Source organism: Mobula birostris, unplaced genomic scaffold (genome assembly GCF_030028105.1).
Source record: "Mobula birostris isolate sMobBir1 unplaced genomic scaffold, sMobBir1.hap1 scaffold_686, whole genome shotgun sequence".
Taxonomy (NCBI): Eukaryota; Metazoa; Chordata; class Chondrichthyes; order Myliobatiformes; family Myliobatidae; genus Mobula; species Mobula birostris.
Window position 1 is genome coordinate 182,787 of NW_027278405.1, and position 22,605 is coordinate 205,391.

At 54.2% G+C, this 22,605-nt stretch overlaps 1 pseudogene; it reads right to left on the minus strand.

Moving 5' to 3' along the window:
• Positions 1–6,155: 6,155 nt before the first annotated feature.
• On the minus strand, positions 6,156–11,075 carry LOC140193663 (maestro heat-like repeat-containing protein family member 1 pseudogene; annotated as a pseudogene).
• Between the last annotated feature and the right edge of the window lie 11,530 nt (positions 11,076–22,605).

Consider the following 22,605-nt stretch of genomic DNA (forward strand, 5'->3'; position numbering starts at 1 on the left):
ATCCACCCCTCTCCTCCCAGTCTCCAACTCTGCTCACTGTCCTCCCCTCCCAGTCTCTTTCCAGCTCCATCCACCCCTCTCCTCCCAGTCTCCAACTCTGCTCACTGTCCTCCCCTCCCAGTCTCTTTCCAGCTCCATCCACCCCTCTCCTCCCAGTCTCCAACTCTGCTCACTGTCCTCCCCTCCCAGTCTCTTTCCAGCTCCATCCACCCCTCTGCTCCCCTCCCAGTCTCTTTCCAGCTCCATCCACCCCTCTGCTCCCCTCCCAGTCTCTTTCCAGCTCCATCCACCCCTCTCCTCACAGTCTCCAACTCTGCTCACTGTTCTCCCCTCCCAGTCTCTTTCCGGTTCCATCCAGCCCTCTCTCTTCCCCTCCCCTCCCTCTCTCTTTCCAGCTCGGCTCTCTCTCCATCCTCCCTGTCTCCTCTTCCTCTCCTTTCCCTCCCGTTGTCCTGGGATGTGGGATTGTTGTGGTGCCAAGTTGACCGATGTTTACAACACTTTAATTCCATCGTTCCTTGCCACCATCCAGAGACAAAAGCTCACTTTGAGGAATGTTGGTTGACTGTGTTTACAGCAGCCATTTCGCTTAGCTGAGGTGCAGAGAAAGATGACAAAATGCCCTGCCTGTTACGCCCCACTCCCACCACCTCCCCTGGGAATTTAGCTGAAGCACTCCCTCCCCCACCGTGGGGTCACCCACCGTGCGTGAGCTGCATGTTTCTCCAGTGCAATATTGTGTTGACATTTGTACTGCCACTGACATTAAAAGTGATGGTTGAGCTGCTGGGATCTGCTGTTTTACTTGGTCAGGCATGGAGGTGTTCCGGCGGCAAGAGGGCTCCATTGCCTCTCTCCCTGACACATTCTCACCCACGCTACCGTGGACATCGGCTGACAGGGGTACGTCAATGATAGGCATCAGAGAGGGTCCAGAGGAGCTGCTCCCTCCAGCCGGTACTTACTGGAGTTTCGAACAACAAGGAGCATCTCATCGAAACCTATTGAATACTGAAATGGAGTGGACACATGTCTGAATAAAAGGGTGCCCCCTTAGAACAGAGATGAGAAAATACCTCTTCAGCCAGTGAGGGGGTGAATCTGTGGAATTCATAGCCACAGGCGGACGAGGAGGCCAAGCCATTGGGTATATTTAAGGCAGAGTTTGATGGGTTCTTGATTAGTCAGGGTGTCAAAGGTTGCAGAGTTGAGTTGGGATAATAAATCAACCATGATGGAATGGTGGAGCATATTCAATGGGCCAGCTGTCCTAATTCTGTTCCTATGTCTTGTGGTACGACCAGCCCAGGGCACCGGGCAGTATCTACCCCCCCCTCCCACCTTAGTTCATAATACTACATTGTTTCATCCGTGAGTTTAGAAACGTAGAAAACCTACAGCACAATACAGGCCCTTCGGCCCACAAAGCACCATGTACCTATCCAAAAGTCACTTAAAAGACCCTATCGTATCCGCCTCCACCACCGTTGCTGGCAGCCCATTCCACGCACTCACCACTCTCTGAGTAAAAAAAACTTACCCCGGACATCTCCTCTGTACCTACTCCCCAGCACTTTAAACCTGTGTCCTCTTGTGGCAACCATTTCAGCCCTGGGGAAAAGCCTCTGACTATCCACACGATCAATGCCTCTCAACATCTTATACGCCTCTATCCGGTCACCTCTCATCCTCCGTCGCTCCAAGGAGAAAAGGCCAAGTTCACTCAACCTGTTTTCATAAGGCATGCTCCCCAATCCAGGCAACATCCTTGTAAATAAATCTCCTCTGCACCCTTTCTATGGTTTCCACATCCTTCCTGTAGTGAGGCAACCAGAACTGAGCTCAGTACTCCAAGTGGGTTCTGACCAGGGTCCTATATAGCTGCAACATTACCTCTCCGCTCCTAAATTCAATCCCATGATTGATGAAGGACAATACACCGTATGCCTTCTTAACCACAGAGTCAACCTGCACAGCTGCTTTGAGTGTCCTATGGACTCGGACCCCAAGATCCCTCTGATCCTCCACACTGCCAAGAGTCTTACCATTAATACTATATTCTGTCTTCAAATTTGACCTACCAAAATGAACCACCTCACACTTCTCTGGGTTAAACTCCATCTGCCACCTCTCAGCCCAGTTTTGCATCCTATCAATGTCCCACTGTAACCTCTGACAGCCCCCCACACTATCCGCAACACCTCACACCTTTGTGTCATATGCAAGGAATTTCATTTCACCCTGATGTACATGGCACATGCATTAATCTGATCAGTACGGGATCTCTGATCTCAGGGAAGCAGGGACATGTGGCTGAATTAGACCCTACTGAGGACATATATCTCCCACGGTAATGGCCAGTTAGATGAAAGCGCTCGTCTCCAGTGTGGGGTCCCAAACCTCTTTCCTCACATGGACAAACTGGACAGATTTCCCCACAGCGAGGGCATAACTGCCCAAAACTTCTGAACTCTTCCCACCTGCACTGTCACTCATGGCTGCCAACAGCATTGATTCTCTCTGCAGTTGGAGGAGGCCGCCGCGATGGCTTACTGTTGAGCAGGCAGGGAAAGGATTTCATCTGCTACTGAAGTGGAGCGAGACCGTGGAGGCACGGGCAACCACAGATCAATATGCAATCCGCTAGAGAAACTCAGAGAGCCAGGCAGGAGTGCAGGGCTTTCATCCGGGATCATCAACAATTCCTTTCCCACCAGCAGGTTGTCGACCGCTGGGGCAAAGCTCAGCATCACATTTATTACCACCGACTTGCCGTGGTGTAAAAAGTTCTTCAGAAGCGTAGTAATGCAAATACACAAAATAACTATAAATCACAAAATAGTCTGTTCACGAATCAGCTTGTGCTGTTACATTCCATGTCGAGTGTGTCTTTTGGCCCCTGTACCTCCTCCCTGATGGTGGCAATGGGCTCGTGGAGAAACACCACCTTCTTCAGGCACTGTGTCTTGAAGATGACCTACCTCAGTGGTTTCCACGATGGAGCTGGCTGCGTCTGCAGCCTCGTTTCAGTCCTGTGCATTGGCGCCTCCACACCAGGAGTCTATACATCTATAGAAGTCTATCTGTCTTTGGTGACCAACCAAGTCTCCCCAAACTCCTAATGACGGAGAGACACCAGTGTGCTGTCTTTGTGACCATTGTACAGAGAGTAGAGCACTTGACATGGAACTAGGGAAGAGAAATGTTTGACAAGCCAATCTTTCGACAGGATAAATGGGGGCTAATTTCACCGGGATCAATAAAGTATGACTGTGACTAATGGATGCAGTTTTAACCTTTTGTAAGCCTTTCTGCAGATACCAAACATGAGATTAAAGAAAATTAGGGCAAGTGTTTTTTTTTGGGGGGGGGAGAGGGGGTGATACAGGAAAGGACTGAGGAAACACAACAGACTAGTGAGATATTCAGTGGACCCACTGTTCCCAATGCACATCAATAGCTCTGGGGACGGGATCAGGTATCGTGCATCCAAGTTTGCCGATTGTCCAACATGAGGGCGCCGTTTTTGGGCTGAGGACGACGCAGAGGGGCTTTGGGGCTTTGGATAGGTCTTGGCAAATCGATGTGAAATCAACTGGTTTACTGTTCTAAAACGGATGCTTTCTTTTAATGGCAAGAGATTGATAATTCTGAGGGAGCTGCATAACCTGACTTACTGAATGATAAGATGATGGTTCATCGGATCATGAAGAAGATAAATGTCTTTATTGCAAAGCTATAGGCATAGAGATGTCCTACATTATGGAGACCTCCAGTGAGACTGCGTTTGGAATGGTAGTACAGGTCTGGTCTCCACAACTGAAGGATTTTAGCAAAGGCATGCCAATTGTTTCATGGGACAAGCAACCATTATCGTATGAGAAATGACACAGTAGGCCTACACCCTTGAGATTAGAGACCTCATCGAAGCCTACCAAATACTTCCACAGCTTGACAAGGCATGATGTGTTGGCCTTCGTTAGTTGGGGGATTGAGATCAAGATCTGTGAAGTAACGTTGCAGCTCTGTGAACTTCTGCTGAGACCACACTTGGACTCTCGGGCTCGGTTCTGGCCACCTCATTATAGGAAGGATGTGGAAGCTTTGGAGAAGGTGCCAAGGAGGTTTACCAGGATGCTGCCCGGATTAGAGGTAGGGTTGGGCGAGCGAGGGATTTCCTCTCCAGAGCAAAGGAGGATGAGAGGTGACTTGATAAACTTGTACAGGATCTAGAGGACAGCCAGAGACTTTCTCCTACCCCTGCACCCCCCCCAACCCCACCGAAGGTGGGAATGACTAATACAAGGGGATGGTGGAAAATAGAGGAAGGATTTTTAGCACAGAAGAGGGTGTGGGGAATGTGCTGCTAGGGGCTGGTGCATTCGAGACATTCAAGGGACATGCATGAAGGCAAACTGTGGGAGGGATGGGCTAAATTGACCTTGGAGTACACTAACAGATCATTTTTAACCTCATGGGCTGGAGCTGGTACTGGTCTCTGTTCTACATCTCATCTGGCTGGGGTGTCACAGTCCCAGAGTAAATTCTTGGCTAGTTGGGACAAATGAGAAAATCTTTGTGTGGGGTGAGCGCAGGAAAGCCGTATGGGGTGAAAGGACAGCCCTGCTCCTTATCAAATGGCCGTTTCTGCTTCTGCAGTGTTCTTACCCACCGCTGCCACTGATGTCAGACTAACAGGTCTATTTTCTCTCTCCCTCCTTTCTTAAAAAGTGGGATAACATTAGCCACCCTCCAATCCGCAGGAACTGATCCTGAATCTATAGAACATTGGAAAATGATTACCAATGCATCCATGATTTCTAGAGCCACATCCTTGAGTGCCCTGGGATGCAGACCATCAGGTCCTGGGAACTTATCAGCCTTCAGTCCCATCAGTTTACCCAGCACCATTTTCTGCCTGATGTGAATTTCCTTCAGTTCCTCTGTTATCCTAGGTCCTCTGGCCACTATTACATCTGGGAGATTGTTTGTGTCTTCCTCAGTGAAGACAGATCCAAAATACCTGTTCAGCTCGTCTGCCATTTCCTTGTTTCCCATAATAAATTCACCTGTTTCTGTCTTCAAGGGCCCAACTTTGGTCATAACTAATTTTTTCCTCTTCACATGCCTAAAGAAGCTTTTACTATCCTCCTTTATATTCCTGACTAGCTTACCTTCATACCTCATCTTTTCCCCCCATATTGCCTTTTTAATTATCTTCTGTTGCTCCTTAAAAGTCTCCCAGTCCTCTGGCTTCCCGCTCATCCTTGCTATGTTATACTTCCTCTCTTTCATTTTTATACTGTCCTTGACTTCCCTTGTCATCTTACAGGGGTTCCTGGCTCTTCAAGGGCTCATCCCAGTGTGGGGAGGGTTTCAATCTACCCCCAACCCTCCCCACCCACCTTCAGGAAGTGAGTTCCAGACTCCCCGGCACTTAGTGGGTGCAATAACTTCTCTCCCTCCCACCTCTGACACCCCCAGCCACTCACTACAACCTGTGACCCTCCCAGCCGAGGTAAATCGGCCTTGCCTGTCCCCTCTGGCCTGCAGAACCACCCCCCACCACCTTCCAAGACACACGACGTCCTGACTTTAAAACACATCATGTTCCTCTCCCGGCGCTGGGCCTGAACCGGGCCACTGCCTCGCCCTCCCCCTCCCCAGGAGGACTGCGGCCGTCCAAGGCGGCCGCTGAAGGCAGACGGGACGGGGAGCGTGCACCAGCCCCACCAGCTGCTCTGAGTAAAGCAAGCTATGGCTCTACCCACCCCCCCCCCGCCCCCGTCCTACACCGCAGCCCCTCCCCTCGGAACCCTGAGCCACACTGGGTAAGGCTACACCTCACTCTGATGGTTCCCCCTCCCACTACGAGGGGCGGCAGGTCGACAGAATACGGACTCAACCGGCCCTCCCCAATATACCTTCCTCCTCTTCACCGTCCAGCAGTGGGTGGGTGGGGGATGAACACATGGACAGCGTCTGACCAGGCTCTTTGCTATTGGTGCTTTTATTAATTCCATGCACTTTCTAACTCCTACTCCGATCCAGGACGTGTGTCTAAAATTCTTAAGGACTCTTAAATTTAAAAATGGAAAACAAAAACTTGGCACTGCTTCCGGGCTGTCGGGCTGCGTGTTCTGCTTGGGCTGCCGCTAGAAAGCCCGCTGGAGCCCCAACACCTTGGCGGCCTTGGCGCGGACGCAGGGCGAGACGTCGTGCAGCATCATGATGATGGCCACGCAGACGTTCTGGTCGGCGCTGGCCTCCACGCGCTCCCTGGGCAGGTGGTGCATCAGGAAGCCGGCCAGGACGATGGCGTTGCCCCGGATCTCGGGCAGCACGCTCTTGAAGAAGGAGACGCTGCTGGAGAGGTAGAGGCCGGCCCTGTCCGGGAAGTCGCTGACGATCAGCCTGGTCAGCTCGTCGATGAAGTCCCAGTAGCGGGTGTTGGCCTCCTCCAGCAGCTCGGCCCGGAAGACGGCGCGGATGTTGTCCGAGCACAGGTGGGGGCCGAGGAGGTGCAGCACGGCCTTGCAGGCGGCCACCACCTCGGGGCTGCTGTCGTTGACGTGCAGCAGGAGGCTGACCAGGCTGAGGTGGACGCGCTCCATGAAGAGGTCGCAGGAGCCGCCATCGGCGAAGTGCAGGAGGCTCCCGAAGACGGTGAAGGCGGCAGCGCGCAGCCGCTCGCACTCGCTCTCGAAGAAGGGCTGGACGGCGGCGATAACGTCAGTGAGGGCAGGCCCCACGTCCTCCTCGGCCAGCTGCCCCAGGACCTTGGAGAGGCCCGACAGGGCCTCCAGCGCCACGAAGTCGTCGAGCTCGGCTTTCTGGTCCAACCCACCCACCATGGCGGCCAGCAGCTGGTCGGCGTACCGGGGGACCTTCTGGGGGGCGCCGAGGGCCAGGTTGCCGAGCCCCCGGACCGAGAGCAAGTGGACGGAGGGCGACGGGTCCTCCAGGGTCTTCAGCAGGCTGCGCACCAGCACGTCGGCGACAGCCAGCTCCTGCACCACCGGCTGAGCCAGCAGCTCGCTGAAAAACGCGGCCGCCGTCGCCCGCTGGTGCTCGTGGGCGTGCAGCAGGGCTGGCTCCAGGAAGTGGATGATGCCCACCAAGTAGCGGGCGGCGTGCCGCCCGGTGGCCTGGGCCAGGAGGGCCGTGCTGCGCTGGTGCCCCTCCGCGCTCTTCATCAGCTCCCAGGCCACCTCGTCCTCCAGGCAGCTGACCACTTCCTCCGTCCCGCCCCGGACCAGCGTCAGCTTCAGCGCCTCCACCGCGGAGTCCCACACGTTGACCGGCTGGGCGCCGGACGGCTGGAGGCCCAGCTTCCTCCTCTTGGACGAGCTCTTGCCCTGGCCGTCGGCCACCTTCTCACTGACGAGGAAGCTGAGGTAGAGGACCAAGGTGCCGAAGAGCCTGGGGTACAGGCTGACCACGGGCTCCGCCGACTCGGGGTTGGAGACCATCGCGGTCAGGGCGTAGACGACGGCCACCGTCTCGGAGGCGGCAGCCTGGGGCTTCCGGCCGGGCAAGAGGTAGCTGTTCAGCTTGTCCAGCAGGCACTGCATGGTGGCCTGCGCCAGCTGGGCCTCGCGGGCCAGGGACTGCCAGATGCCCGCAGTGTACTTGTCGTAGGGCAGGGGCTGCAGGAGGAGGTGGGCCAGCACGCCCGGCATGCACTGGGAGGTCAGCAGGGAGATGAAGTAGGTAATGGAGAAGCGGATCTGCTCCAGGCTGACGCTCTGCACGCGGGTCTGCAGGCGGCCGAGAATGTCGGGCACGTGGTCCCGCAGCGCCTCGCCGTGCCTCCGCGCCAGCCCGTTCATCACCACGGAGCAGGCACTGGCGCTGGTGCCGTGGTAGTCAGAGAGGCCCTCGAAGAGAGTGAAGAGCAGGGAGGGGAGCTGGTTCCTGGGCAGCCGCCCGGAGAGGACCTGGGCCACGTCGCAGCAGATGCGGAAGAGGGCGTGGCAGTCAGGGTTCTGGAGCTGCGCCTTGATGGCGTGCAGGTGCTCCGCGGCCCCGTCGGCCCGGCGGGAGGCACCGCCCTCGTAGCGCTCCTGGATGCACAGCAGCATGTGCAGGCCGTCGACGGCGGCGTGGCGGACGGGGAGGGAGGGGTCGGCACAGCGCGGCACGAGGCGGCCCGCCAGCACGCCCAGGTTGTGGAAGGTGCCGGCGTGCATGGCGTTGAACCTCTCGCGGTAGAAGCCGAGCAGTGCCAGCGTGGCGCCCACCGCCCGTTCCCGCTCGTGGTCCCTGACGGACGCCATCCACTCCTGGACGTGCTTGAAGATGAACTCCAGGCCCTCCGAGTTGAGGCTTTGCGCGAGGAACTCCTTCAGCAGCTCCTGCAGGGCGGCGACGGTCTCAGCGTGCAGGACCTCGCGCTCCTTCAGTTTCCGCGTGTCCTTCTGCTTGTCGGCGTCCAGCGGCAGGAAGGAGAAGACAGCCTCCAGGCAGCTGCGGATAAGCTCTGACGACTCCATCTCGTTGAGCCGAGGCTCCAGCCGGATGAGGTGGACGCAGGCGTTGATGGCCGTCTGCCGCACCCGGGTCTTTAGCTGGGCCCTGGGCTCCCCTGCGATCAGGTCCTGCATGTACGACAGCAGCTCCTCCCTGCGGCTGAACTTGAAGTTGTGCTTGCCCTTGTTGGCGTAGATGGCCTTGGCGATGAGGGTCACGGCCTTGATCAGGGTCAGCTTTATCATCAGGTCCTTGGTCTCCACCTTGATACCCAGGACCTTGGTGTTGGACAGGCTGAGGATGTGGTCCAGGATGTGGAGCTCGATGCGCTGGAGGATGAGCCCCTCGGGGGCGTAGAGCGCCACGTAGCCGTAGCACAGAATAAGGGTGCTCTTCACACGCTCCATGTCGCCGTCCAGCCTCTCCTTCAAGATGTTGAAAAAGCTGGCCGTCTTCTTCACGATGTCCATCCTGACAAACTCGTCCAGCTTGGCCAGCGTGTCGTCCAGGTGCGACATGGCGCAGAAGCCGATGCCGGTGGCCAGCCCCTCCCGCTCCAGCAGCTCGGCATGCTGGACGCTGAGCAGCATCTCCTGCAGCCCGTTGCCGATCACGTCCCGGTTGCTGGTCTGGCCCAGCACGATGCCCACGCACTTGTAGAGGAAGGCCTTCTCGCGGGGGAAGCTGTGGTAGCCGTGGAGGTGGTGGGTCATCTCCTCGCTCAGCTGCCAGGTCCACTTCTCGTCGGTGATGGTCTCCAGGGTGCGCGAGAGGAAGAAGAAGAGCTTGTCCTCCCACAGCTTCTGGGGGAGGGAGTCCTCCTGGTTCTCGGCCAGGTATTGGATGAGCTGGGGCAGCTCCTCGTCCCACAAATGCACCACCTCCGGGTGGATGTTGGGGCTGAGAGCCCGGAGCAGCCGCAGGGCCGCCAGGCCCCTCCCCTGGCCCACGTAGGGTGTAGCAGAGACCGCCAGCAGGCGGGCCAGCAGGGTGTGGGGCTTGGGCATGCCCAGCCTCTCGCTGTAGTTCAGGGCGGTCCTCTGCTCCTTCTCGCGCTTCCTCTTCGCCCCCACCCGCTCCAGGCAGCGGCAGACAGTGGACAGGGCGTTGGTGTACTGCGCAGGCGTGATGAACTCCAGCAGGAAGGGCCACAGCACGTCGTCCATGGCGTCCAGACTGACCAGCGAGCCCAGGACGCCCTCGCAGAAGCGCCGCAGCTCCTCGTCACTGACGTCCTCCTCTTCCTGGAGCTGGAGCCAGAAGGGATTCTCGGAGGGCGTCAGGCTGCACTGCAGCACGAGGAATTCCACCAGGGTGTACCCGCCCTCCAGCTGGAGGTAGCCATGCTCGCCCATCCGCCCGATCACCTGCGCCAGCATCTTCTTCACCCTGTTGTCGTTGTCCTGGAGTGCCTGCTTCACGCCGCACACGATCAGGGCCTTCTTCGTCTCCAGGGGCTTGAAGTTGGTCGCGATGACGTGGTCGAGGGCGGTCAGCGTGCCGAGGCGCACCCGCTCGTTGCTGTTGGACAGCTTCTGCAGCAGAAACTTGACCAGCCCGTCGACGGAGACGTGCAGGAGGATAACGAGGCACTGCAGCAGCTCGGCGTGGTTCCTGCGGCCCAGCTCGCTGGCCGGATCCGCCGGCGAGCACAGCTGGTGGTGGAGCTGGGGGAGGAGGGCGTCCATCTGGGTCTCGGGCACGTGGCTGCCCATCTCCACGCCCGTCTCCAGGATGTTGCGCAGGCACTGGGTGACGCAGAAGGGCTCGCAGCGCTTCTTGTAGAGGGCCAGGACGCCGGTCAGAAAGCGGGGCAGCTCGTCGTCGATCCGGTCGTTGGGGAGGAGGCGGACCATGTAGCTGAGGGCCACCACGATGGCCGTCCTCAGCTTGCTGTCCTTGTTCCGCAGCCAGTTCCCGAAGAGGATCTTGTAGGCGGCGTAGATCTCCTGGGAGAAGACGTCCTTGCAGAGGACCGGCTTAGCCGTCCTGTCCACGCTCGAGAGGTACTCCAGGATACTCTTGCTGAAGAGGCCCAAGGCGGACGTGAACACCCACTTCATGTTGTCCTGCTTGACCAAGGACAGCATAGGCAGCATGGTCTGCAGGGTGGTGGGCAGGTAGGGCACCATGCCCTGCACGTTGGCCACCGAGAGGTTGGCCAGGGTCTGCACCACGAAGAACTGGGGCAGGCTGCCGGGCTGTAGCTTCCGCATCACCTCCTCCAGGATCTCGTCGCTGAACCGGGAGCCCAGGGCCACCAGCAGGTTGCTGGCTGCCTCCTTCCAGCCCACCTCCGCCTCCCCGGACTTGATCATCTCCTCGGAGGCCAGACCGATCATCCTCTTGGCCAGCGGCTGGCCGAGGAGGCCGATGGTGTCGCGCACGATGCGCTCCATGCACTGCAGGATGGCGGTGCGGTGCCCCTGCACCAGCTGACTGTGCTTCAGCAGGAACTCCAGGCAGGAGCCCAGCACCTGCTCGGGGTTCTGGCAGCCCAGGCTGTGGAGGGACTGGGCGATCTGCCTGCGCACGCCCTCGTCCTTGTCAAAGGCTGCGTCCGTCAGGGCCTCAAGGGAGGCCTCCCCCCTGCACGCCTCCATTTTGCTGCACACTTGGGTGGGCCGGAGTCCGGGGCAGGGAGTGTTGGGCGGAGGGGGAGGGAGGGGCGAAGCACCCGACAGTTTTGGCGACGATTACGGGAGACGGCAGCAGCTAAATCCTCCTCCTTGCCCCGACCTCCTGGCGCCTGGTCAAGAACGTTGTCCCCAGGCACAGACCTCACACGACCCACCTACCCCAGTGAAATCTGCTGACAATCAGAAAGAGGAAGTCGTTTGCTGGGGCTGGTAACTTCTGCACGTTGCCACACTGCTCCCCGACCACAACCCCGCCCTCCCCGCCGTCTTCCCTCGATGCTCTGAACTGCGCACCTCCTCCCCGTTGGGCGTCGAGTTCCACCCCACCCACCCACCCCCACCTTCCTCCTCGCTGCTGATTCAGAGTGGATCCCCCCCCTAAGGGTCGTCCTAAGCGGATGGGCCCCACTCCTCCTGGCCCCGCCTCTCCCCGGAGCTCACCGCAGTTTCCTGGCGCCGGTGCATGGCTGTCTGAGAGCTTGACGCCTCGCCTCGGCCAGCACTCAAATCCCTGGTGTCAACTCTCCCCCCATCAGCGCTCCCCCAATTGTGAGATCATGCCCCTGTCTGTGAGGGGTGCTGGGGGCTGGGGTGCTTATTTTTCAGCCTAGGGACCACGACTCACCAGCCCCATTGTGACTTCACTTACCTCTTCAGACGGGACCAAAGAACCAGCAGGAATTTGGCTTGGGGGAGTCTAAAGATCATTAAAGGTGGTAGATCGAGGTACTTTCCTTCAATAACAGAGTTTGTTCTTGCAGAAACACGGCCCCAGGGCAATATCCACCTACCATTAACCTCCACTCAGCCACTCGGGCTAAATTGCTGTTATTTTTTTTTTAATTGTCATTATCTGCAGCTGTCTTTTTCTGCTACGAAATACATGTACCACATGATCATGCAGATTGGTAGAAGAAATAAAAGCTTAGACTTTTTTTTTTCCCTAAATGGAGAGAAAATTCAGAAGTCTGAGGTGGAAAGGGACTGGTGCAGGATTCCCTGAAGGTTACTTTGCGGGTTGAGTCGGTACCAGGGAAGGCAAATGCAATGTTAGCGTTCATTTCGAGATTAACCAGAATGTCAGGATGATTGTGGCTTTATAAAGGCACTGGTGAGGCCTCACTTTGGGTACCGTGAGCAGTTTTGGGGCTGACATTGGAGAGGGTTCAACGGAGGTTCACTAAAACGATTCTGGAAGTGGGAGGCTTCTCACACGAGGTGGGTTTGAGGGTGCTGAATCGGAACCTGCCCGCATTCTGAAGAGTGAGGGGGTGACCTCACTGAAACCCATCGAACGGTGAAAGGCCTCGACAGGGTGGATGTGGAGGGGACGTTCCCCTCCACACAGCCTCAGAACAGAGGGACGTCTACTTGGCACTGAGATGAGGTTGTGTCTTTTTAAGCCAGACAGTGGTGAATCTGAGGACCTCATGGCCACAGAAGGCCCAGTCATTCGGTATACTTATGGCAGAAGTACATAGATTCTTGATCAGTCAGGGCATGAAGGGATACGGGGAGAAGGCAGGAGATCAGGGGAGCTGAGAGGGAAAATGGATCACCATGCTGGATATTTGCTCCTGTATCTGATGCCCCTGTGTGTATACCCACTCCTCTATCTCACAGTCCTGTGGACTATATACAGTATGAACTTCAGAAGAGCCGAGAGACCATGGCACAACATTGCAGCACAGAAGAGCACCAGGCATGGGCCCTTCAGCCCATTGTGTCCGTGCTGACCCTGACCCCAGAGTAAACTGGGCATCTGCCTGCACGTGCTCCGCATCCTCCCGTCTCAAATATCACCACCATCCCTGCTTCCACCATTTGCCCAGGGCAGCTTCTTCCCAGGCACCAGCTCTCCTTTAAACTCAGGGGTTCCTAGCCTGGGCTCCACAGACCACCCTCCACCCCCAATTAATGGTAAGGGTCCATTGCATAAAAAAATTGGGAATCCTTGCTTTTAACTTTCCCCCCATCTCGCCTTAAATGTACGTCGAGTGTTAGACATTGCTATTTTGGGGTAAAGATTCTGTCTGTCTACCCTATGTCCTTCAATGTTATAAACTCAAACATCACAACCTGGTATGGAAGTTGTCCTGTCCAAGACCGGAAGAAGCTGCAGAAGATCGTGAACACGTAAACCTCTATATGAAACTGAGTTTCAACTTCGATAAATCCAAATGTACAAACTTAGTAAACACAATTTTTAAAAAAAGTCCTCAGTCTCCGATACTCTGAGGAAAGGAACCCAAGTTCGCCCAACCATTCCCGCTGGGTTTTGCACTTCAGTCAGGGCAGGATGCTGGTGAGCCTCTTGGAGCAGAGCAGAAAAAGGCATCTGGCCCATCACGCCTGCTCCGCCATTCATCGTGACTGCTCTATTATTTCTCTCAACCCTGTTCTCCCAAAAACCTTCGACTCCCCGACTAATCAAGAATATATCAACCTCTGCCTCAAATCTACCCAATGACTTGGTCTCCACAGCTGTCCGCGGCAATGAATTCCGATTCACCGCCCTCTGGCTAAAGAAATCCCTCCTCGTCTCTGTTCAAAAGAGATGCCCCTGTATTTGACCACAACAGATAAGAGCAGGACTCAGCTTGTCGAATCTGCTCTGCTGAGGCTCTGCACTCTGGTCCCAGACTCCCTCACCCATCCTCTCCAAATCTTCGGCACCGTCTTCACACCGTGTTGACCAGAACGCCACACAATGTTCCAGATGCACAGGAGCCCAACCAAAGTTCAATCCAGCCCCAACATGACTGAACACGCTGTCCAGTAAAGGCAAGCGTGCTTACTTACACCCAGTCAGCTTGTGTTGCATAGCAGAGCAGAGAAAAGCAGCGATGCTCACACCAGCGAAGGTGCAGCTGGAGATTGACCAGGACATTTCGATTACTAGGGATACAGGGTAAGCTGGGTCCGCTCTCACTGAAGCAGGGGAGGGGGGAGAGAACTGATGCAGCGCCGCAAGATTCTGACAGGCAGAGATAATGGGAACAGTGAGGAAGCAAACTAAAACTAAACCGCAAGCACAGGCCGTCAGGGTGGAGAAGTGGGGCTATGGGATGTTTCTCCTCCCCATCCAGAGGGAAGAATGAATTCTGGAATGCACTGCCTGAGGAGGAGATGGAAGAAGAGGAAGAAACTCCCTCAGCAACAAGATATCACAGTAATCTCAGTGATGAAGAGAGGTGAAGGCTCCTCAAAGCTCTGGAGGTGTACCTGCTGAAATTCAGAAGAACGAGGTGGGGGATCTCACGGAAACCCAACAAATACTGAAAAGCCGAGGAAGGGTGGATGTGGAGAGGATGTTTCCAATAACGGGGGAGTCTTGGTACCAGAGGGCACAGCCTCAGAATAGGAGGAGAAATGAGGTGAGGAGAAATTTCTTCAGCTGGAAGGTAGTGAATCTGGGGAATTCATTGCTCCAGATGGCTGTGGAGGACACGTCGTTGGGCATATTTAAAAAAGAGATTGACAGGTTGTTGTTTAGTTGGGGGGGTCAAAGGTTACGGGGAGAAGGCAGGAGAGGGAAAATGAATCAGCCATGGTAAATGGTGGCGCAGACTGGAAGGGCCGAATGGCCTGATTCTGGTCTGAGGTCTCACAGATGAAGTACCGGAACGTGGAATGAGCGTAGGTGGGCTCTGAACGGTCGACTGCAGCAAGGTTCTGGGAAGTGCAAGTGTCAGGAGAGATGAAAAGACAGGTTAAAACACAGGGGGGCCCTGAGTAAGGGTGTATGAAGCCAGCTGGAGAGTTGGGTGAAAGCTCAGAAGGCAGCTGAACACCTGCCATCGCCAGTGGGGACAGAGAGGACCAGAGGAGGGTGGCCGCAGCTGAGATTTAGGGAAGACCAGCTGGTGTCCTGGGCCCTGCTCCAGTCCCAGGCCCACAGGACAAGGGTGCCCATGATGGGGAGGGTGCAGGGAGGGAAGGGGGGTTCAGTGGTCTGTGGACAGGGCCTAGACTTGTCATCAGGACGACAGACTGCAGGACCCGAGGGATGAAATGAAAAAGCCTGGCAGGAATACTCAATTCTGGGAATCCAGGGCAATAAGGGGCACAGGGGCCAGAAACAGGGATGTTGGATTAATGGGTACCCTGACCCTCGGTTTAGGAGGCTGTCCACATCCCAATGCATCAAAATCTGGACAAGATCCAGGCTTCTCCTGACGATAGCTGTAACTTTCATTCCTGCAAATGACAGGAAATAACACCATCCAGGCCAGAAAATGCAGAAAAAGACGCTAACATTCACCGTCACTGTCAATATACTGAAGGGGGGGGGATTTCACCCTGACATTCACCGTCACTGTCAATATACTGAAGGGGGGGGATTATCTCCCCTGACATTCACCGTCACTGTCAATATACTGGGGGGGGGGGGGGATTATCTCCCCTGACATTCACCGTCACTGTCAATATACTGAAGGGGGGGGATTATCACCCTGACATTCACCGTCACTGTCAATATACTGGGGGGGGGGGATTATCTCCCCTGACATTCACTGTCACTTGTCAATATACTGAAGGGGGGGATTATCACCCTGACATTCACCGTCACTGTCAATATACTGAAGGGGGGGGGGGATTATCTCCCCTGACATTCACCGTCACTGTCAATATACTGGGGGGGGGGGGATTATCTCCCCTGACATTCACTGTCACTGTCAATATACTGGGGGGGGGGGGATTTCACCCTGACATTCACCGTCACTGTCAATATACTGGGGGGGGGGGATTATCTCCCCTGACATTCACCGTCACTGTCAATATACTGAAGGGGGGGATTATCTCCCCTGACATTCACCATCATTGTCAATATACTGAAGGGGGGGATTATCTCCCCTGACATTCACCGTCACTGTCAATATACTGGGGGGGGGGGATTTCACCCTGACATTCACCGTCACTGTCAATATACTGGGGGGGATTATCACCCCTGACATTCACCGTCACTGTCAATATACTGGGGGGGGGAATTTCACCCTGACATTCACCGTCACTGTCAATATACTGGGGGGGGGATTATCTCCCCTGACATTCACCGTCACTGTCAATATACTGAAGGGGGGATTATCTCCCCTGACATTCACCGTCACTGTCAATATACTGAAGGGGGGGGATTATCACCCTGACATTCACCGTCACTGTCAATATACTGGGGGGGGGGGATTTCACCCTGACATTCACCGTCACTGTCAATATACTGAAGGGGGGGGGATTATCACCCCTGACATTCACTGTCACTGTCAATATACTGGGGGGGGATTATCACCCCTGACATTCACCGTCACTGTCAATATACTGAGGGGGGGGGATTATCACCCTGACATTCACCGTCATTGTCAATATACTGAGGGGGGGGATTATCACCCTGACATTCACCGTCATTGTCAATATACTGAGGGGGGGGGATTATCACCCTGACATTCACCGTCATTGTCAATATACTGGGGGGGATTATCACCCCTGACATTCACCGTCATTGTCAATATACTGAGGGGGGGATTATCACCCTGACATTCACCGTCATTGTCAATATACTGGGGGGGGAATTATCACCCTGACATTCACCGTCACTGTCAATATACTGGGGGGGGGGATTATCACCCCCTGACATTCACTGTCACTGTCAATATACTGGGGGGGGGATTATCACCCCTGACATTCACCGTCACTGTCAATATACTGGGGGGGGGGATTATCACCCCTGACATTCACCCGTCACTGTCAATATACTGGGGGGGGGGGATTATCACCCCTGACATTCACCGTCACTGTCAATATACTGGGGGGGGGGGATTATCACCCCTGACATTCACCGTCACTGTCAATATACTGGGGGGGGGGGGGACTATCACCCCTGACATTCACCGTCACTGTCAATATACTGTGGGGGGGACTATCACCCCTGACATTCACCGTCACTGTCAATATACTGGGGGGGGACTATCACCCCCTGACATTCACCGTCACTGTCAATATACTGGGGGGGGGATTATCACCCCTGACATTCACCGTCACTGTCAATATACTGGGGGGGGGGGATTATCACCCCTGACATTCACCGTCACTGTCAATATACTGGGGGGGGGGGGATTATCACCCCTGACATTCACCGTCACTGTCAATATACTGGGGGGGGGGACTATCACCCCTGACATTCACCGTCACTGTCAATATACTGGGGGGGGGGACTATCACCCCTGACATTCACCGTCACTGTCAATATACTGAAGGGGGGGGGGATTTCACCCTGACATTCACTGTCACTGTCAATATACTGGGGGGGGGGGGATTATCACCCTGACATTCACCGTCACTGTCAATATACTGAAGGGGGGGGGATTTCACCCTGACATTCACCGTCACTGTCAATATACTGGGGGGGGGACTATCACCCCTGACATTCACCGTCACTGTCAATATACTGGGGGGGGACTATCACCCCTGACATTCACCGTCACTGTCAATATACTGGGGGGGGGGATTATCTCCCCTGACATTCACCGTCACTGTCAATATACTGAAGGGGGGGGGGATTTCACCCTGACATTCACTGTCACTGTCAATATACTGGGGGGGGGGGATTATCACCCTGACATTCACCGTCACTGTCAATATACTGAAGGGGGGGGGATTTCACCCTGACATTCACCGTCACTGTCAATATACTGGGGGGGGGGACTATCACCCCTGACATTCACCGTCACTGTCAATATACTGGGGGGGGGGATTATCACCCTGACATTCACCGTCACTGTCAATATACTGGGGGGGGGATTATCACCCTGACATTCACCGTCACTGTCAATATACTGGGGGTCGGGGGATTTTAATTTTGTTTGAGTCTTTAATTTTAGCCGCTGTCCACTCTAGTACTGTGTGAAGAATGCTCTTTACTCAGCTTTGGAACCCATGAGAGGACTTGCTGAAGTGCTCCTCTCATAAGAGTTGGTTCCCGTTGCTCCTGTTCGATCCAGAACACTTTGCTGGGTAGAATCCCCTGCACCCCACGCTCAGTGTTGGGAAATGATTGTAGTCACAAAGCCACATTCATCCAGGTCAGAAGTGAAATGAGAACAATGGCCAGAGTGGTGACAGATGGAGAGCCACCAAACTCTGCGAGAAGTCTGAACGGGGAAGGGATAATGCAAGTGGCCTCACCAGCTGGTAGCACGGGGAAGGGAGTGGGTAGTACATTTGCCCGTCAGTCGGAGAATTGAGCTCAAAAGTCAGGAAGGTGATACACAAAACTTCCTAGACCTCATTTGGAATATCGTATGGTATTCTCATCAGTATTGCAGGAGGCTTGGAAGAGGGCGCAGAAGAGATTTATTAGGATGCTGCCTGAATTCGAGGCTCTTAGTTACAAGGGGAGACTGGACAAACTTAGGTTGTGTCCAGGGGGAGAAGTGGCTAAAATGAGGGGGCAGAAGTGAAGTGGACAGAGTGGGAGGGGGGGGAATGATATGTAAATCGGGGTGATGGGTTTGTGGGTGCACACCCCGTCAGGGGTGGTGGTAAAGGCAGAGACATTCGGGGCATTTACGAAGCTCCTTAGACAGACATGTGGATGATAGAAAACTGGAGTGCCATGTGTGAGGGGAAGGTTACAATCCTTTAGAGCAGGTAAAAAGGTGAGCACAGCCTGCAGTCCGGAGGTTCAGAGGACAGCTTTTAAAACAGATAGAGCACTCCGAGGGTCGACAGGTCTCACACTGGAGGACATGCATTTAACGTCAGGTGAAGTCAAGTCACTTTCATTGTCACTTTGACCATAACTGCTGGTACGGGAGACAGTAAAAACAGACAATGTGAGAGAGGATCAGTGAAGGACAAGTTTGTTTTCAAAATAGAGGTGCCAGGTGCCTGGAATGCAGGGCCAGGGATGATCGACGACAGAGGAGGAAAATACAACAGAGGCATCTGAATTGTGTGGATGGGGGGGTGACATGGATGCCGTGGGGGGGAGTGGGGGGGGACACGGACGCCGCGGGGGGAGTGGGGGGGACACGGACGCCGTGGGGGGAGTGGGGGGGCACACGCACGCCGTGGGGGGGGAGTGGGGGGTGACATGGACACCGGGGGGGGGAGACACGGACGCCGTGGGGGGAGTGGGGGGGACACGGCTGCCGTGGGGGGAGTCGGGGGGACATGGACACCGGGGGGGGAGGGGGAGACACGGACACCATGGAATTGTGTGTGTGAGTGTGTGTGTGTACAAACCCCATTTCCAGAAAAGTTGGGATATTTTCCAAAATGCAATAAACAAAAATCTGTGATATGTTAATTCACGTGAACCTTTATTTAACTGACAAAAGTACAAAGAAAAGATTTTCAATAGTTTTACTGACCAACTTAATTGTATTTTGTAAACATACACAAATTTAGAATTTGATGGCTGCAACACACTCAACAGAAGTTGGGACAGAGGCATGCTTACCATTGTGTTACATCACCTTTCCTTTTAATAACACTTCTTAATCGTTTTGGAACGAGGATATTAATTGTAGTAGATTTGCAATTGGAAATTTTGTCCATTCTTGCTTGATATAAGACTTCAGCTGCTCAGCAGTCCGTGGTCTCCGTTGTCTGATTCTCCTCTTCATGATGCGCCATACATTTTCAATAGGAGATAGATCTGGACTGGCAGCAGGCCAGTCAGGCATACGCACTCTGAGTCTACAAAGCCACGCTGTTGTAGCCCGTGCAGAATGTGGTCTGGCATTGTCCTGCTGAAATAAGCATGGACGTCCCGGGAAGAGACGTCGCCTTGATGGCAACATATGTCTCTCTAAAATCCTAATATACGCCTCAGAGTCAATGGTACCTTCACATACATGCAACTCACCCATGCCGTGGGCACTGATGCACCCCCGTACCATCACAGATGCTGGCTTTTGCACCTTTCGCTGATAACAATCTGGAGGGTCATTTTCATCTTTGGCATGGAGAAATCGACACCCGTTTTTTTCCGAAAACTAGCTAAAATGTGGACTCATCTGATCACAGCACACGGTTTCACAGTCTTTCGGTCAATCTGAGATGAGCTCAGGCCCAGAGAACTCACAGGCGTTTCTGCATAGAGTTTAATTATGGTTTCCTCCTTGTGTAATACAGTTTCAAGTGTCATTTCTGGACGCAGCGACGGACTGTGTTGAGTGACAATGGTTTTCCAAAGTACTCCCGAGCCCAGGTGGCTATAATTGTCACAGTAGCATGACTTAGGCAGTGCCGCCTGAGGGCTCGAAGATCACGTGCATTCAACAGTGGTTTCCGACCTTGCCCTTTACACACTGAGATGTCTCTGAATTCTCTGAATCTTTTCACAATATTATGTACTGTAGATGTTGAAAGATCTAAATTCTCTGCAATCTTGTGTTGAGAGATGTTCCTTTTGAACTGACTAACAATTCTCTCACGAATTTTGGCACAAAGGGGTGAGCCACGACCCATCCTTGCTTACAAAGACTGAGCCTTTGATGGATGCTACTTTTATACCCAGTCATGATACCTCACCTGCTACCAATTAGCCTGCTTAATGTGGAGTCTTCCAAACCGGTGGTACTTGAATATTCTGTGCACTTTTCAATCTTATTTTAACTCTGTCCCAACTTTTGTTGAGTGTGTTGCAGCCATCAAATTCTAAATTTGTGTATATTTACAAAATACAATTAAGTTGGTCAGTAAAACTATCTAAAATCTTTTCTTTGTACTGTTGTCAGTTAAATAAAGGTTCACGTGAATTAACATATCACAGATTTTTGTCTTTATTGCATTTTGGAAAATATCCGAACTTTTATGGAAATGGGGTTTGTATGTATGATGTATGTGTGGATATACACACACACTCACACAACCAGTTAGAATGCTCTCCACGGTAATCTATGGAAATTTGCAAGCGTTGTAGGTGACAAACAAGAGAAAATCTGCGGATGCTGGAAATCCAAATCAACACACACACAAAATGCTGAAGGAACTCCGCAGGGCAGGTAGCATCGATGTTAAACAGTACAGCCAATGTTTTGGGCCGAGACCCTTCGGCAGGTCTGGAGAGAAAAAGATGAAGAGTGGATTTAAAAGGTGGGGGGGGGGGGAGGGAGAAGCACAAAGTGAAACCAGGAAGGGGCGGTGGGGTGAAGTAAAGAGCTGGGAAGTGGATTGGTGAAAGAGATACAGGATTGGAGAAGAGAGTATCTGACAAGAGAGGACAGAAGGCCATGGAAGAAAGAAAAGGGGGAGGAGCACCAGAGGGAGGCGATGGGCAAAGGAGGTAAGGTGAGGGAGGGAAAAGGGGATAGGGAATGGTGAAGGAGGGGTCACCATTACCCATTGGAGGCTACGCAGACAGAATAAAAGGTGTTGTTCCTCCAACCTGAGTGTGACCTCATTGCGACAGCGGAGGAGGCCATGGATAGACATATGGGAATGGGAATGGGAAGTGGAATTAACATGGGTGGTCACTGGGAGATCCCACTTCTTCCTGAGGACAGAGCATAGGTGCTCAGTGAAATGGTCTCCCAGTCTACGTCGGGTCTCCGATAGGCTACACCAGGAGCACCGGATGCAGTGTATGGCCCCAACAGGTTCACAGGTGAAGTGCCGCCTCACCTGGAAGCCCTGCTTGGGGCCCTGGATGGTGGCGAGGGAGGAGGTGTGGCACTTGTTCCGCTTGCAAGGATAAGTGCCGGGAGGGGTGAGTGGACAAGGGAGTCACGTAGGGAGCGATCCCTGCGGAAAGCAGAGAGTGGGGGGGGCCAGGGAAGAGATGTGCTTGGTACCGTTGGATTATGTGCTGGACGTGGAGGCTGGTGAGATGGTAGGTGAGGACAAGAGGAATACTATCCCTGGTCGGGTGGCGGGAGGATGGGGTAAGAGCAGACGTGCGTGAAATGGAGGGGGTGCGGTGAGAGCAGCGTTGCTGCTGGAGGAAGGGAGGACAAACCAAATACCCTGAAACACAGCCACTGCCATGCCTCCTTTATAGCTGCATGGACACGTTGGGTCCAGGACAGACCCTCACAGATATCCACACTCAGGAAACTCAAAATAGCTCACTGATCCCTCCATGGCGACTGGTGTATGTTCCCTTCGTGACGTCCACGATCAGTTCTCCGGTCTCACTGATGTCGACTGCAAGGCTGTTGCTGTTGACACCACTCAACCAGCTGATGCACCTTGCTCCCGTACGGCCTCCCGTCACCATTTCAGGCAGAGGTGGGGGGTGGGGGATTTAAATACAGTGCTGGGTGTCTGGAACGGGGTGTCGGGGGTGGTGGTGGAAGCAGATGTGACTGTGGTGTCAGATCAAGCCACGAAGACACAGGGGATGCAGCCATATGAATCAGACACTGTAGAGCCGGCGTTGTGCTCATCACGACAGTGGAGGAGACCACAGATAGACATATGGGAATGGGAATAGGAAGTGGAATTAAAATGGGTGGGCACCGGGAGATCCTGCTTCTTCTGGAGCACGGAGCGT